General features: G+C 40.5%; 1 protein-coding gene and 1 long non-coding RNA gene across 4 annotated transcripts in view; one reads left to right on the top strand and one right to left on the bottom strand.

The window, feature by feature from the left end:
• LOC135908084 (juvenile hormone acid O-methyltransferase-like) overlaps positions 1-18,966 on the bottom strand; it is a 178,468-nt gene that overhangs the window by 51,285 nt on the left and 108,217 nt on the right. The window lies entirely within an intron of this gene.
• Positions 9,520-14,983, top strand: LOC135908107 (uncharacterized). The gene is made up of 4 exons (XR_010566207.2): positions 9,520-9,644; positions 10,388-10,478; positions 12,853-12,991; positions 14,847-14,983. It is a non-coding gene; the product is annotated as an uncharacterized lncRNA (long non-coding RNA).

Genomic DNA, 18,966 nt, shown 5'->3' with positions numbered 1-18,966 from the left:
TATACAGCTATCGGGACGATCGCTCACAGATGTCACTAAGAGGAAGCTTTAGCTCGGGCCCAACTCCGACGCGGCCGATTCAAATACATGTAAAACACAATAACCTTTTTCGGAGATAACCCCTAGACGGGTCTTAATGAAATTTGTTGAAATTGAGAAAGAAAGTTAAATTCTAGTCGCTGTTGCAAGCGGAATTTCCATTTAGGGGTTGAATGTTCTTAAGATTTTTAAATATTTGACCGTATGAAAAAAATAGAAGCATGAAGTTTACAAGTTCATAGCTCTGCTTCAAGAACTGATATTGCGTTCTGTGAATGGAATTCATTAGACCATTCAAAGCGGACAAATTAGATATCTCATTTTACATCTTAAGCGAAATTGTTACGTTGGTTACAAGGGTTCTGCAAAAGTTGTATTTCCCTTTTACTAACTTTCTTTGATATTCATATGTAACATATCAATTTTGTCCGCTTTAGATCTACTATTAGATGCAATTCCCAGAATTGTATTCTGATTTTTTGTTTTTGAGTTATACAGTTGTAAACTTGATAGTTTCGTTTTTTGAATATATTTAATTCTTGGCAATTTTGAAAAAAAATTCACTACCTAACTCAAATATTCGAAACTAACAGACACTAGATTTTAAGTTTTTCTTTTAAATGCAAGAAACCTCGTCAAATTTGGTGCTGCGGTTACCGAGAAAAACGAATTCTCCTTTTACATGTATTTAGATATTAGCCCCCGAGCTAAAGCTTCTTAACCGCGTCCTTGCTCAGCAGTCGCATGACAGCAATGACCAAATCGTTGAGAGCCCTGTTTCTGGTCAATTTCTTATTGGGAGCGCTGGCCCGGATTCGCTTTTCGTCGCTCCAGCTAGTTGCGCTGAAAGTTTTTCGGATATTAATTCGATGAAGTATAACATGACCAAAGATGCAAAGGGAATTCAAGCAGGCTGAGTAAAATACGTCCTTGACATTATAACCCCAGTCGTCACGCAACACTATTTTGTCAAGGGGTGTTTTTCCTAAAATGAGGCAGATTTCCCGCGTTGTGCTAACATGCAAAAACGGTGACAAGAACATTCTAAATAATTACCCTCATATGTCATTACTGTCGGTATTCTCAAAAGGTATAAAGAAAATAATGCACTCTTGAATCATATCGTACCTTTATACAAATAACCTCTTTCAAAATGTTCAGCATGGTTTTAGAACGCACCGTTCTACGGAAACGGCACTAGTTATGCAAAAACAAATTATTATACAAACGTTCAATAGCAAGGAATTCGTAATAGGTCGGTACATCGACTTTTCTAAAGCATTTTACATCTTTATCCCCCATTCTTCTCTTTAAATATTCATAAATTTGGTGTCCGTGGCCGCACATGCGCTCCTGGAGTCCTTACACACAGAACTCAGTACGTAGATATCGGCACTGCAACGTCTTACATGTAGCCTTCGGGAAAAGGAGTCCCCCAAGAAAGCGCATTAGTACCGTTATTATTCTGTATATGCGTAAACGACGTCGTACTCATCAAAGATAATGCGCAGTTTGTCGTGTACGCCGATGACTCTGCAGTATTCATTTCACGAACAGTGAAAAGTGAAATAAAGCGAACAACCATTGTGGTTATCGAAAGGTAAACGAATCGGGCAGACATGAATCGCCTAATAATAAATTCAGGAAAAACAAAGGCGATGTTATGCCGACCTTAAGGCAAGAAATTACTACAGCTAATGAATGATCGCTCAGGCAATTTTGCTATCAATTTCGTAAGATACGTGAACATTCTTGGACGTATTTTTTCAGAACATTTAACCTGGACTGAGCATACTGACCACATTCAATCTAAAATTTTCAGCACTGTCGGCATTACATCAAGGCTGAGGCCAGTGGCGTAGCTAGGTCGTCTGACACCCGGGGCCCATAGGTCTTCTGTCACCCCCCTCCCCGGGTGTAGCCGGTGGAAAGAGGGGTGTCTCCAGACGTATATGACACCCCCCCCCCCTCACTGGCCCCTTGCACCCGGGGCCCACGGCCCCCCGGCCCCCCCTGTTGCTACGCCACTGGCTGAGGCACATAATGTGAAAGTTATAATTTTGCTTTATAATTCACTTGTCTCCTCTCTTCTAGAGTACTGGAGTATTGCGTGGCGCACAAGTGGCGTCACAACTATAAAAAAGCTGCATATACTTCAAAAAAGAGAAGTCAGGTGTATAGCAAATGTACCGCACCTCTGCCCTAGACCTGAACTTTTTCTTAAATATCATATTTTACCGGTGCTTCCTTTATTTTTCTGCAGACTAAGAATGATGTACATCTGCTTCCTCCGTTATAACGACAATAAATGTCTCTATTTAGCGAACTTGAAAGAATATCCATGTACAAGGCATACAAGGTTCAAAGAACCATGGGCTGTGCCAACCCCCAGAGTATACGGTTATACACCAACATTACGTTATACAATGCCTGTGCTAATGAATAGATTATTCAGGGATTTTGATCGTCTGTGCGCTTCTTAAAGCCATTAATTGTTTTAGCGGAAGAAATTGTCCTAGAATAGCAGTCTCCTCTTACTGTATTATTCTAAAGCCATTAATTGTTTTTATCGGGACAAATTGTCCTAGAATAACACTCTCCTCTTACTGTATTACTCCCATGAAAGTTCTCTTTGTTTTGTATTTGTTTATGCAAACTCAAATCATGTTCTTGTGCGCATATTGAATGTGATTAGCGCTTTAAGTTTTTGCTGTTATGAACGATGTTCGCTCTCCGCGACAGCTGTACTGCCATGTCGGGACCGCTGTGAACTCGCTCGGGCAACTTTTAGTCCCGTCCCCTCCTTTATGACGAAGGAAAATGAAATGGAATGGAATATAACTCAGTCTCGACCTGTAAATGTGTATGTCACCATGAAATAATTGAAACAAAAACTTCATTGTGGCTAGTTTTGCCACACATTGCAGTGTTAATAATCCAGCTTTCTTGAGTAATTCAGTCGGAGAATCGTTTAGCTTGTATTTATTATGAATGAACCTTATTGCCTTCCGCTGTACTCCTCCATACTTGCAATAAGTTCCTTTGTGTACCGGAGCCAAGCAATATTGGCTTACTCTAGCATTGGTCTAACAAGCATTTTGTAAGCCAGCAGCTTCGTATGTGTGGGGCGGAAGACCAAGGCGTCTTCTCAAAAAGAAGAGTCGCTTTAGTGCACTTGAAGTGGCATTGTTAACATAGGTTTTCCATCGACGATCATGCGTTATAATGACGCCTAAATGTGTATGCCCAAATGCACGACTGAGAGGCGTGTCGTTAATAATGTAAGTAAAATGAGATATTTGTTTCTTTGAAGTTCTGGTGAACGTTACAGATTTTTTGCAGTTACAGTTACCTGTCATTTTTCACACCAAGAAAACAGAAGCTCTAGGGCATTATTTAGTGCATGGTGATCATAATCGGAATTGATTTCACGGTACGAAATACAATCGTACCGTACAACAGACGTTGCTAGTTGTAGTAGCTGTGTGACTGTTGAGATATCGCGACGGAAGCCGTGTTGGTAAGAGGGAAGAATAGATTTCTGTTCGAGGTATGTGTTCTTGTCTTTAAGTACTGCGTGTTTTAGAAGTTTACTTATGGTCTGGATTAGGGAAATAGGCCTGAAAAAAATGCCTCTGATGTGCGGGGATGGCTTTAGGAGTTTCCCACTCGGCAGGAGCTAAAGAAATAAATTATGTGGTTTTATCAGCCAAAACCGTGATCTGATGATGAGGCGCGCCATAGTGCTAGGCACGCCGTAGAAATTTGGACCACCTGGGGTTATTTAACGTGCACCTAAATCTAAGTGCACGGATGTTTTCGGATTTCGCCCGAAATCCGAAACCCGCCGCGGCCACTAAGCAAACGCGGCGGGTGCAGCACGATGTGAGCACGTCGTTAATAATTTACTAAAGATATGCAATAGATATTTGGCATTACACTCAGCGTATCTCTTAAGAAATATATTAGGTATGTTATCGGGGCCAATTGATTTCTCCGTGTCAACGTTTAACGAAACCTTCCGGAGGCCTGGTTCTATCATTGTGAGCGGCTCAACTGGCTTTCAGCCACGTGGTACTACGTGCGGAATTTTTTGATAATCGATGTTAAATTTTGACTGAAAGTAAGTCTTAAAAGAATTTGCGGAGTTTTTGTTGTCATCACTGGAAACGGCGGGGCTATCATGGTGTTTAGGGCTAAGGTAATTCCAAAATTTCTGTGGCGGGCTTTTTAAAAATTTAGGAAGAGTCTTAGAAAAATAGTTCGTAGCTAGCTGAATTTTCATTTCATATTTGTAATGGATGCATTAAGCGCATGTCTGTTTACGTGAATAGGCTTTAGCTTTTTTTTACTTTTCGTTTAGCTTGCATAATTTCGCGTGTTGTCCATGGATTTGTGTTTCTTTGCCTTTTTCATATTGATTGACAGGTAATTTAGAAGGCAAAAAAATATAACGTCTGTGTATCTCTTCCACAAAGCATTTATAGCTGTGGAAACGTCCATAGAAAGCTCTTCAAATGTAGCGTATTCAGAAACTGAGATGGTCGATAATACTGACATCATCAGCATTTGAAACAGCATAAAACATGCTACACTTTTCAACAACAGGAATAGTGATTTCTGCGCGGACAGTACAATATATTATTCCATGATCAGATATGCCTTGCACAAATTGTAAATTTACGTTTTCAAATGGAAAATGACGACTGAGAAATGTGAGATCAAAACTATTTGATGTAGTTCCCTCAGTGCGCGCGAGCTGTTTAACCATCTTATTCGGGTGAAAATCCAACATCATATTATTGATTATTTCAGAGGATGTCGTTGAAAGTACATGGCTTTCCAATCAATAGCGGGTAAGTTGAAGTCACCCACTAAGATTAGCCGGCGACATGAGACATGACGTTGTAGATAGTTGCATAGTGAACGTGCAATGCCATAGTCAGATGTGGAACAGCGTTGAACACACCTGACCGTAACCGCACGCTGGGCCAACGCGAATTAGCAAAAAATTGCTTCAACATTTTCGACATCAGGAAGCCTTGAAAAAGGGGAGAGCTTTCTTTATAAACATTTCAACGCCACCGCATCGTGTCTGTCTCTCTTTTCTTGCTACTGAAAAGTGTGGTGCGGCGCATTCAAGGCGAATTCAATTCAACCCATGTGTCTGTCAAGGCAAATAAATGCGGTTCTAGACTAATCAACACCGATTCCAGTGAATCTACTTTATTAACAATGCTACGTGCATTTAAATTTATGAAACTTATTTCGACTGCTGCAAGATTCGGCGGGGACGCAGCGAATTCTATTCGCCTTGCTGCTCTTTTTTCGAGCTAAGTATGCTCAACTTTCTCATTAATGGTACCACATGATTTGGCTCTCATCCGATTTGCACAGCTCAGCGTTAATTCTCAGTTTGTCATAGGTTAAAGACACGCTCTCTCCTGCTTCTTTTTCTGTTTTGCAATAGCTCCAGTGTTCTTTCCTAAGTCTCGAATACGGACTGAGAAATCTTAATTTATTGGATAATTGGTCCCTTTCAACCTGCAACAGTTTTTCAACGACTTCTTTATCTTGAAAGTCGGCAAGTTTTGTCATTGCCAGTCGTGTTTTTCTTTTGGCTGCAGGTTTCACAAGTCTGTCAATCCTTTTGAAAGTAACAGGCTCCATTTTCAGAATGCTTTTAACGATTGTTTCATTTAAAACTTCTACAAAGGAGTCATCACGTTCTTTTTCATTCTCAGGGTCACCATAAAGGAAAAGAATGGACCTTCTGGAACGATCTTCCAGATCGTCCATCTTAGGCTCGAGGGTATGCATAGTTTTATCCAAATTAGCCAATTTAATAATACAAGCCGTTACTTTACCACCTAATGCCATCAACAGTACTAGCTTGCAGTCAATTGCGGTTAATCGTTCTTGCCTAATTTCCTTCAGTTTCTCCACAATCAGTTGCTGTTGGTTCGAAATAGTAGCTGTATCAGGGCCGGGGCTAGTTTTAATGTCACCGTATAAAAAGAATAGTTTTTTGTTCAATCGAACGTGAACGCATCCACACAGCAGCTATGCAAGCTGCCTTGGGCACGGAAGTACAACTAAAAACTAATTATTTGACCTGAAACATATGCGATAACGTTTTCTTACTTGAGCCAAGAAGGTGAACGGATCAGGCGGATGCATTTTGGCGGTTCTGCCGTGTCCACAGTACCGATGCAGGTTTTAAGGTAATGTTTGTGCTTTTATTTGCTAATTCTAGTAAAAAATAAAGTAGGGAAAAGCTTTCGAAGCTCAAGTGCACCAACCTTGACCAGGTGGTCGTGCGAGGTCTCCCTTCTACGGAGTGTTAAGCCTAGCAAACCGCATAGCACCGTCTAACGCGATGCGCGCTTCTGAGTTCAGGAATAAACAAGTCTGACGAGGTTAACTCACCATGGAGCTCAACTCTGGCATATGTACAACATTCTATGGAAGAATGCTTATAGAACGTTTTCAGAACTTCTAATGCGGCCTGTCTATAGAATGGCTCTACATCCACCCTCCATAAACGTTCTATAAAGGTCGTATTGACATCTTATGTACCACATTCTATAGAAAAATGTTTATAGAACGTTTTCAGAACTTCTAATGCGGCCTGTCTGTAGAATTGCTCTACATCTACCCTCCATAATTGTTCTATAGAGGTCGTATTGACATCTTATATACCAAATTCTATAGCAAAATGTTTATGGAACATTTCCAGAGCTAATGCGGCCTGTCTCTATACTGGCTCGCCATTCGCGTTCTAAAAATGTGCCTTCATATGACATATGTACTGAGTTCTAGAAAGGAACGTTTATAGGACATTAAAGAAGCTAAAGTGCGGCCTGTTTAAGAACAGCTCTAGATTTGCACTCTATAAACATTCAACAGAAGACGTCGAATACTGTTGAATAATATCTCAGTGTCTTTTTAACCAGGGAAGGCAACAGTGCACCCATGAAAAATTTTGTACATGAAACAAACGATATGAAAAAGTGCTGTACATTACTTCAGAGCGAAGTGGGCAATTGCAGTTGGGCAGTTATGTGCTGTGTCTCAGTGCTGTGGGCCCACAGAACGGAGAGCGTACTGAGATATTGACACATCACAGTAAAGATTCATACACTGTAAGACGTTTAGATATTTTGTTCTTTACTTTGATGTACAGAGCTGTATCCCTAATTTCATGTAAAATCGCTATTCGCGCACTTTTCGAGGAATAAAGCCTCATTATTTCAACTCCATGCCTATTGCGAAACTCAGTATCCAGTGCAGCGCCGGATTATGGGCCCAGTGCCGCGCACTGGATGCATGGGGCGTTTGGCCGGTGCGGCGTACTGGGAGGCGCTAGCTACTTGTGAGAAGAACAGCTCTAGCGTGTTAAATACGCGATGCCGGGACACCGTAGATATTTTTTTTGGTTACAGAAAGCAACAGAGAGCGTTTCAGTGCCATAAAAAATACGAAAAAAAATACTTGCTTCGATTGTCGCACCTACAGACCTTAAGCCCTGCACATTATCGCTGCGCCACACTGTAAAAAATTTCCGTAATTTTACGGATGATTTCTGTCATTATACGGAGAACTGCAGATAAAAATACGGAAAGTGTGTCATATATCAAAAATACGGCAAAATCTGCCGTTAATATACGGAAAGTGCTTTCCGTTTTAAGCTATACGGATATTTTCACTGTAATGATATAATGGCTATACACTGTTTTGGACGAAACAGACAGAATTCCGTATTTTTGTTGATCGAACATCCGTATTATTGTGAGAAAATTTAAGCTGTCTGAATGAGCAGTCGTACTCACAAAGTTTGAGCTAAGAATATTTTATTGAACACGCAAACTGTACGGATTATGAAGATGCGTACAAAATGTGAGAGCTAGCCTTCTACCAAAAGCCGCAATAACAGATTGTATAAATATGTGACCGGAATAGAAGATGCGTATACGCATCTTCTATTCCGGTCGCAGTTTGCCGCGCATATGGGCCTTGTAACGCTGACCATATGCGCAAATATATGCGCGTTCTCGCAATGTTCTCAAATTAAGCGCTTTGCAGTTAATAATACAGCATATATGTTTAAGGGAACGAAGAGCCGTGGGCATATATGTAAACAAGCTTGCGGCACTCAGGTGCTGGTGCACTCGGACTGACATTGGTGCTCTACGCCAAAAATTGTACGCACTATAAATCAGTACCGAAACGCAGGGAGTGGTATAATGATCGTAACTGCGTTTACATTTAGCAACAAATGGTCTCGAAGGAGACTGGCGACCTGTAGATCCAAGTACAACGGTCGGATGAAATTTTCGAATGCGGCAAGCAATTAACCCAGGTGTGAAAGGGCATTGCTGAACTGCAATGTAGTTGGTTTAACTCATTCCCATAATATTTACAAAATAACTCGTCTCTGACAATAACCACCCATTCATTGAGACAAATCGACTACGCACAATCTTCACTGTTCATGTGTTAATTCTTGCGGTGAGATGTAATCGCAAACATTTGGCGCTTCATCTCGAAACAAGACCGGTAAGCGCGCTCATTGTTGTACGGCAGAATAAAGAACACGAACATGCACCGACATGTGTGCAAACTACTGGAAGGTGAGTGAAGATGAAGGACCTATTACCGTGCTAGTACTGTGTGTACTGTCCAAAAGAAGAATAAAAAAGACGGAAAAGAATGCCCAGTGCCGAGATGTAACGATTCAAGCTTTATTACTTTTCGACCTAGAATGCAACAGCATTAGTTCGATGTGCTTTATACATGGGTAAATGTTATGACAGAACTCATTACATGCACCAACCAGCCCAAATTATCACTATACTGGAGCTTATGGACGCATAGCAGTGCACTGCTTTGCACTTCATTGCCGCACAGGAGTTTGCTATCCCCAGTAGCGAACGGTTTGGTTGACGTCCCAGCCTTTCTGCTTCTTGCATTCTCTCTCCGTTTGTATAAAACGCACTAACTTGTGGGAGAGAAAGCGTTTTCCTACTTTAGAATTCAATTAATTATCAAGCAATTGTTTTGCAGTTCCAGTAACTAAAGCACAAATGCGAAAACGAAACCGAATCTGTTCTGTTCTCCGCGCTCACAGAGTGCGGCACCAGGGGGCAGCGCGCGCTGCGCGGCCGTTAGGAGTGGCTGACGGAGGTGCACATGTGTAGTAAGCGGGAATTTTTCGTGTCGTGTTGTAAAAGTTGTTAATTCGCCGTAAATATCTCTTGATTTGTGCTCAGGAGTGGAGCAAGACCCCAAGGAAGAGAGATTGACGCATCGGGAGCGAAGAACAGAAACGATGGATGGTTACGCTGCTTGGGTATCGGCACGTTCGAATTGGCAAAGTTCCGAATTTGTCGCTGTGTGGTGTACGCTTGTGCGCTCGACATTTGCCGTCATCGCGCGGAGATATTTGCGCTGGATGTCTTTCACTTCGTGTACAAAACTCTGCAGGCTGCGGCATCGAAGAAGTTGTCCTGTGTTTGGGTGCACGTATGCGCTTGGACACGGATAGCCTGCTTGCTCTCAACGGGTGTTCAACAGTCTACGCGCGCTCGTAACTTGCTCATGAGGTAAGCCCTTTTAATCTTATTTGGTTTGCATAACGTAGGCGTTAAAATGATGTGTGGTAAGCCGGTGACGCGAACAGAAATATTGTTTCAAAAGACCACTATGCAACGTCTTAGGGCAAAAATGACGCATGAATGGGGAAAGGGATCACCCTATCTTTTGAAATCGATTCCAGTGGTAGCGCGATCGGCTCGATCGCAATTTCCGTGAGGTACTTCTAACTTTTTGCTCACTTGGGTTAAAAGCGTAGAAGAAAACTGCGTTCAGTTGCGCACTTGTGTTGACGATTGTATTGGCTTGAGAGCATACTGTATCCGATAGAAGAACTTCTGTTAGAATACGGAAATAAACGTTCGAGGCAATAGCAGTGGCTCACTACCTGTGATCGTTACTTTCTTGCTTGGGTGCACGTTTGAATTGTGACCAGAAAAAAAAGTTATTTGGCTGTTCTGCTGTGTTTCCTTGGTGCAACTTTTTTCAGTGCAGCAAGATGTGTTGTTTCGAATGATGTCTGGGCAGTCAAGGCATTCGTGTCAGTAAGCAAGCAGTAAACGGGGTATCAGTGCGAAAAAATTTGGACATACAAGAGAAGCGAATGGTATCATCATATACTCTTTTATTTTACGAATAATTTAGTTGCATTAATAAAGTAGAGAGTGGATATGCATGAAAGTCAGATTGTGTTGATACTCAGCAAAAACAAGGTAACTTATCATTACTAATCAATCCTTTTTTTTACTGAAAGGCATGTTGCTGTTCTGCTCACGCTGAGAAGAGGTCAGCTGCCTGCAGTCGGTCCATCTCTCTCAAGTTATCGCAGTATTGTAGCTCTCAAAGTGAGTGGATTTTTTTTTCTCTTGGCTATTTGCTACCTGAATCATGAACATCTACTTAGATGTGTAGGTGATCACTGTCAGTGACATTGGAGTGCTGGTGGACAAGCACTCCTTTATGATTGCAACGCATATGACAGAGTGCAGCTGTGGCAGTATGTGAAGGTGTTAATCTATAAGCCAAATTAGGTTCCTTGAGGTAATATATTTGAGGCACAGAGCATGTTCATAAAGAAAAACCTATATTTGCCAGGACTAACGCTTATCAAAATTCGCCTCTAGTTTTATCTATTGCTGATTGGAAGTCGTTACCTGCAAACGTTGTCTCGCTTACGGAATCATCATCATTTCATGCAGCGCTGCTAACCTTTTTAGATTGTGTCAACCTGTCCGAACCCACATTCCCTTGAATATTTACTTAAACAGTGTGTTCAAGTGCTTGGCATTGTATAAAATTCATTCCGTTTCATCTTATATGTATCTGTGTAGGCTGTTTACCTAAATCATTATTCGATTGTATCCTTAAACTCGTGTTCTGATGGGTACTGATTGTTTGCATCACATTTTAGGTTCCTATGCGTGCTTCACGCTACTAAACATTGTATAAACTCCATTACCCTTCTCTTTCATTATTTCTTTCTTTCTTTTGTTTGCTTCTGCTAGATGTTTTTTGTGGTTCCTAATGCCTTCATATATTTACATTGTACAGGTTTCACTTATGCGTGAACTTTTCCGTCCCCCCCATGTAATGCCCTAACGGGCCCTTAGGGTACTCAAATAAATAAATAAATAAATATATTGATGACATTGGATTGTGGTCTAGCAGGCAAAATGCTAAACAAGGAGAACTAATCTTCATTTGCACTTGGTAAGATGTGGAAGCAACTCAGGCTGTTTTACATAAAATGGGACATTTGTAGATGTCTTCTACAACGCTGCAGTCCGGAATAACTTCCGATGTAAGTGATACCACTATAATTTCTCTGTAAAGCATGCACCACAGTTTAGCATAGGGGGAGGCTGGCATCAGCAGGCGTCTACTTACTGTGAAGTTCAAATGAGGTGTTACTGTTAGGGTGACTATATATAATTTATGGTTTAATTCTAATCTTGTATGAGGCAGACATAGTTTACCTACTTCGTTAAACAATAGTGATGTAATATCTATGTATACAAGTATTACCCATTCATTTATGCCATTTGGACAATGACAGAAATGCATGGGTAATACTTGTATACATAGACATTACCTCACTATTGTTTAACCAATTGGTGCCCCTGCATGCTAAATTTTACAGGGCTATTATTAAGTAATGTCAACTTTTGTTGTAACATTAAGGCACCTTTTATATTATTACAGATTACCACCATTGTGTGCCATCCTAGTGTGATATTTACACTAAATATATTTGACATTGCTATAAAACCCTGCACTGTGGTGCATCATGAATTTTTTTTATGGTTTCTGGCCTCGGAATGCACTTCACGTTATATTCTTGTTTGCAACAAAACTATATTGCAGTTTTCTCTCCTTATATTTTGTGGCACTTGAAACTGCGGTGAGCTAAACCACTGGGCAGCAATACTGGAATCGCACTGCGTGTGGAGCTGTCTTCAAACACACACAAGGAATACATAATTGCTTTTTTAGCGCAAAACAACGGACAAAACAAAGATGACAGAACAAGGCGCTACTCTCAACTGGCATCACTTTATTGCATCCCTCCTTTGTAGACAGCAGAATCTAGAAGAACATGCGCTGTGAACACCGTATGCAGGAACCACCAACATCTGATCACAAGAGCACACTCATGTGACAGAATAAAAAAAAACATATTGAGCACTGTACAAGGTTAAAGAAAGCACACTAATATATATATATATATATATATATATATATATATATATATATATATATATATATATATACCCCAATGACTGCACGAAGAAAGCTTCCGATAGCTCTGGCGGTGGTATCCCGGCTCTTTTTCAAAATCGTAGTATCACGAAACATTGCGAACATAAGCGATCCATACCAACAGGCAGAGGTTCCCATTTGGCTCAACATTGTTAAACATGGAAGTGCAAAGCCATGTTTCGTGATATTACAATTTTGAAAAAATGCTGTGATACCACCGCCCGAGAGTTTAAATTTTAAATTTTCAATTTAAATTTTAGTGTAGCTTTACAGTGTACGCTTCTTTTGTTGCATTCTTTCAGAGGGATGGTAATGTTTCGCGTGTATAGCAACTAGACTGTCTGTATACAGTAGTAAAAATGTGCGAACTGAATTTTTTAATGACTTGATAGAATGTGTAGAACAATAAAGCCATACAATCAACGCAAAGTGATGTGACTTTCTCTGCACATGTTGCAGGTTCAAAAAGTATGGCGGAAGCTGTTGCCAAGGTTCCCACCGGAAAAGAAAGCCAGTATAGAAGGGTACACACCACTGATCTCTACTACAGGGGATGGACAGCACATCGAGCGCCCTTGACTGAAGCCAACCTTGTCCCGTAAGTTGTGCTTCACAACTTTGCAGCAGCACTTTGTTTGCACGGGTGTGTGGCATTTCTTCCCCTAACATGCCTGCCTGATGTGCCATAAGCTACCCAAGCAGTGTTTCAAGGTGTCCAGAATTTTTTCATTGCAGTGTCTACAGTGTTGCTAACATAAGTGGCTTCCAATGGAAACACTGGAAAATGAGAAAAAACGATGTAATAGAACACTATCGTGTACGGGTTCAGATTGTCATAAAAACGCATAGCATACTTGTAGAGACCTCCTAAAATGTGAAAAACCACAAAGAAAAGTTTTTCGGCAGCAGTATTATCTGATCGCACGCACTAGTTAGTCCACCATATGCCCTGCTTCCAGGACAAGCGACCGCATGACACCGCATTTCCACTGGCTTCACCTGCATCAGGTGCAGTTTGCTGCATGCAGCAAAATATATTAGAAATCAGTGGTGCACAATGTTTTCTGTCCCCTTTCTCGACGCCTACTGGACACATGGTAAACTTTTTCCAAAGCAGAAAAAGGGAAAGGGCTCTGAACACATTGTATATTAAAGTGGCTTCTACTGGGCAACGCAAGTACTGTGGCATAGTAGATTTTCACCAGGCAACCTGGGAGCCCGAAAAAGCCACTGTTTACTTCCAAATGACCAACATGTGAGCATGTTGAAGTTCTTTTTTTATTCTCATCGCTTATTTAGCTAGTGGAGACAACTTTCACAACTGGAGAAGAAGCCTTGGAAGCATGAACACTTAACAAAACCAGCTTCAATATATCATGTGTCTGCATCACAATTTCATGGCTGCATGAGTGAACCCTCTGGTTAACATGTGAGAGTGTCCATGATGTTTGCCATGCATTATCCACTTTATTTACAGGTCAACCCTATCTTGAGATTTAAGCTGATGTTGCGTTTAGAGAAATTATGGCTGAGAGCCAGCTTTTGAGAATGGAGATTGAGCTCGACAGATTAAACGCCAGCACAAGTCGTTGAGGATTTCAGATCAAGAATCTTCAAAGGCCAGTTCATTTAGTGGCGTTATATTCTGCTCAAAGTTGTTGATTGTTACGTTCACATGGTGCCCAAGCATTGCGGTAACAACTTCACTTGAAGTACATAGCAAGGGTGTATTCGACGTAAGCTGGTGGCTTTTTTCTGCGTTTTCAAAAACTGGTTTCTTGTTCAGTTTAAATTTTCAAATTTCGTATTGTTTATTAGGTGTTGCGTCCTATTTCCTTTTCCTGCAGCTTCTTAGTTAAACATCTGAATAGTGAACACAACATGACCTTTTGCTTGATTTTCTAGATTACACGCCCTCGATGCAAAACAATTTCACTTCAAAACTGCTTGTACCGTACTGAAAGAAAAACTTGAAGCAGCCATAGCCATTAATAACACGCAAGAGATGATTATGAAAATTGTAATATTGTTTTATGATCTACAGAGTGTCGTAACTATCATGCACCAAGATTTAGAAATATGTAAATGCAATGTAACTAGACAGAATGAAGGTAATGTTGTTTGCCATCGCTTGGAGATACTCAGATTATTTTTTGCATACTGCGTAATTACGTAATTCCTAATTAGTTAATAAATATCTCAAATAACTAAATGAAAAGTGTCAATGAAAAGTTGTAGAGCAATATGAAAGCCTCCCGATACACTTTTCTGTTACTGTTACTCATTGTGTGCTACATAAAAGTGTTTTTCCAAGGAATAAGCCTGTGAATACATGTAAAGTGTCTTGAGTGGCCAGTCATGTGTCAATTTTGTGGTGCAAAGCCACGAATACAACTTAAATTGTTTCTTTTAAGAAAACGACTTAGTTCAAGAAATTATCCTTCTTTATGCAGCCTGTGGAGACAAGGTTTTTTAGACATGGCCATGGCCCTCAAGGAAGATGCCGAGGCCACAGGCAGTTCGTCCAGTGACCGTGAAAAGGTCCCCTGTGGCACAAGTCTAATTTGGCACCTCCATCTTTCTCCTGCAGCTTTTCTGTCTACTTTAATAACCAGGTGGGTCAACGATTGCAAAGAGAAAAAAGGATCAACAGCTTCAAACGTAGAACTTGCTCAAGCTCAATGCATTTTGGTGTGAAGTTTTTCCCTTATCATTTATGAAAAAACGGGTAATAAGTATATGATATGGTCTTCATACGGACACCTCTTTCCCATAGAGAACTAGAAGTAAACAAAGCAGCTTATGAAGGCTTGTATATTAGTTAGGATGATGTGGCATAGATAGGACAATGATTATGAATGTTTCTGCTGAATCTAGTGGTAGTAGAGTGAATAATAAGCTCATATACGGATTAAAAGACATTTCGTTCTAATGCCAGAATTTTAAATCATCCCAAATAATTCTTGCATTTGATAGTCTATGCACATTGAGCGGCAGTGCTTCTTGATGCTTGCTTCTTGCTGACATCATTCTTATGCTGCATAATTCACCAGTTTAAATTCCCTATTTCTCCCGTTCAAGCAACTTGACATTCATCATAACAAACCTTGTAGATGAGTTCCAGAAACTTGCTGATGAGATTAGAGGGCGGCGTGCATCCCAGGCTTAGATATGCATTCAAGAGCTTCATACCTTGCAAATGTGAGAAATACTCCTGCTAAGCAAGTTCCTGGTGTCATACAAGGGTATTGGCGAATACGAATTTGCCTAAATTGGGAACACAGTCAATCTAAAACATGTCAAGCGATGTCGCTGACAATACACACACATTCCAACTGAAGTAAATACAAATAAATATAGCACCAAATGCAGAATCATTGGCATGGTGCCATTCTTTCAGTGGAATAAAATTGTCCTGTGTTGTAAATCTGGAATCCTTTATAATACAGGCTACTAAATACCTCATGAGGGTTGTGACATGAAATACGCATGTATTTATTCCTCGTTTTTTTTACTTTAAGACACGATAATGCTTAAATAGCAGTGAAAGAACTGAGATCAGAGTACTTAATACTTTATATTGCTCCAAAAATCCGTTTCTCTGCCGATCACAGCATTTGACACTAACAATTTTGTGACAGAAAATGTGAGACAGAAGGCACATAACACTTATGGTGGTGCTTTTCACTTCGATTGTTTGGGAACGAAACCCATACTGTACATGTTATGGCCCTACGTGTCGTTACCTTTGAACAACAAAAAGGTAGGCGGTTTGCGTTTTGCAAATGTGCATGCAGGTTTTTACTGTGTGCAATTAAAATTAGAAACCTTCACAGCTGATACTAAATGCATTCTCCACAGGTTTAGGTTATACAGATGCACTACTTTACACAGAACACACTCTTTTACCTTGTCACTGCCCACACTCTTAGGCAAAGTTACACCCTTTGGAGTGCCCCTTCTGCCACACAGCGATAATTGTCATCTGCCTTGATTCGTTTCCTTTCTTTAATGCAGCGAGCCCTGTACTTTCCAGTAACGAACGGCATACACGTTATCAGCATGATAGCATGCCTGACAGGAAAGTAGCGGGCGTGGCGTTTTCAAGAAAGGAAACGCATCAAGGCAGATAACGATTATTGTGTGGCAGAAGGGGCACTCCAAAGGGTGTAACTTTGCCTATGAGTGCAGGTGGTGATTCAGATTCTTCAAAGGTGTTTCATTGTATGGGATGGCACATCGTACTTCACGTATTTGCAGGATATTGCATTCCAATTGTGTCATATGAGATAAAATGAGATAAATCCATTAGAGAGATTTAAATTGCCCTAAATTTATTACAACTGTGTACTGGTAAACTGGCAGCAGCTTCCAGTGCTTGTGGAAAAACAATTGTAACTGTCATATTATATGTAACTGCTAGTGCACAGGCATCGGCAGCAGCAATGGTTAGGGTACTCTTGTTTCTTCTATTCTGGGGTATGCATCCTCCACCAGAAAATATTTTTTTTCCTCTTCCTCTTCTGCCACATTGGAACTTGAAATGGGGTGTAATTTGTAGGGAACACTCTTGCATAAACTTCATGAACATTTCTTCTTGTCTGTGCCACAGATCATTCTTGCTAGGACTGTAAAAGCAGGGTGCCTGTTTACAGCACCCGTAGGGAACAATCTGTGAAGCTTTAACGAACAGTAAGGATAATGAGTAATCGAATAATTTTTAGTAATCTTCAACAAATTTAGCACTCTGCTTTCCACTGTGGTGTTTTTCAAACTCTAATGTTTGCACAAGGTTTGACTGCAGGATGTCATTCTGCTGCACAGAATGTCATTAGCTTTCGTATGCATTGGTCACTATCTCACAAAGGGGCTGCTCCTTTGTTAGTTCGAATGTAGCATTAATGTAAAACACATTTCATGTCATAACAAAAAGAATTGTGCCCTCTTATCCCGTAATTCTCCTCACTTGATGTCTAGTGTTATAATAGCATGGTTGACACCATGAGAGTCAGTGTGGTGTATAATTATGTCTATGGTGGGTTGGGGGGGTGTACAATAACTTAAGCAACTTTTCCAGACGACTTGAATCAGTATTGTGGAATGCTGTTTTTTTTTTCACTCACTGTTGCCAAGTTTCACCTTGGTTGTGGCAACAGGTATAATGTAGATCGCTAGCGCTCCTGCCAACACACATAATGTGCCGGCATCTGTGTTGAAAGAAAGACCAGCTAATGGTTTGCCAGGAGCTAAGGTCCATTTAGATAATTAAATTTTGAGCTTACACCAGTGGAAATAACTGGTGATGAAAGCACACCCAGGAAAACTGCCCATATTTTCTTTCATTGTAATAATGCTGAAGCTTTGAACCGCATTTGAACTGGCTTGTTTAAAAAATGACCCATTTCCTTGTTCAAGTAAGACAAAGGTTCCACAGAAAGATAGAAACTTGAAGCTGTCAACAGCAGCATGAATATAAACAGCGCTCGACGTTTTGCAATCTTGCACCTGGTTATATTATCCATCCCATTTTTTTTCCACAGGCTGTTCTTTACTGTTGTATGGTCATACCCAGTTTATTTTAATGTCCCTATTTTTAATATTTGGTTAATATATCTTTTCTTCATCGGCTTTCAACCAAATATATATTCATAATGTGCCTTCATTTACCATTTACAGTGATCTTAACCAGATGCATCTTGATACAAAATTTATTTTCCTTAATTCTTCGTTTCCCTTTTCCAAAAGTGCAAGCTGTTTATCTTGATACCTATTTTCTCTTCTGGGAAGATTAGGTCTACTGGTATAATGACTGTTTACATGTGTACATCGTTTTCTATTATGGTCACCCCCTACTCGTAGCAAGTACTGACAGCAATGCTCATACCCACTCCATCACAATCGCCACTGCTAAGCACACCCTTCCTTCCTTTATTTTAACACTTTGGCTTCTCTTGACCTATTATATACACCAATTTCTTCTCCCCCAATGAGGCTAGGGGCCAGTGAGCTATGCACAATCCAAAACAACACAGCCAAGGAAAACATTTGCTACCCTAATGACAAGTACCTATGTCGAAATGTTGGCTACAGCAGCATCCCTTGTTTCAACAATGTTGGTCTACTTACATGTTTTTCTAACACAAAAGTTACGGCTTTGTCGTGTTCTGTGATTATACTTTTTTGCCGCTTTCTTTAGGATGGATATTCCCGAACACTATTTGTTTCTTCTAACAGCAGCAAGTTTATCCTTGCAAGCATTTGGGGTCAAGAACAACTTTCACCAGGAAGAAGTGCAAGACGACTGATTGAAGAAAATAAAGTTGCTTCTGTGATCTAAGAACTTGAGGACTGAAATGTTGCACATTTTTGTATATATGCTATGCAGTTCATTCATATCACAAAGTGCAAAATGTTTTAATCTCTGCAGCCATGTCAGTGTGTTGACAAGACAATTTTCTCAATGGTGACCAGCTGCTTTGGCTGTGAGCTACCTTCATTGCATTTGCATTAAAGGAGATGTACTATCGTGCACAAAAGTACCCTGGAAGTGCGAGCGTTGGCCAAATTGCATTT

The sequence above is a fragment of the Dermacentor albipictus genome, chromosome 5, assembly GCF_038994185.2.
Source record: "Dermacentor albipictus isolate Rhodes 1998 colony chromosome 5, USDA_Dalb.pri_finalv2, whole genome shotgun sequence".
Lineage (NCBI taxonomy): Eukaryota > Metazoa > Arthropoda > Arachnida > Ixodida > Ixodidae > Dermacentor > Dermacentor albipictus.
This window is presented reverse-complemented; position numbering and strand designations above follow the sequence as displayed.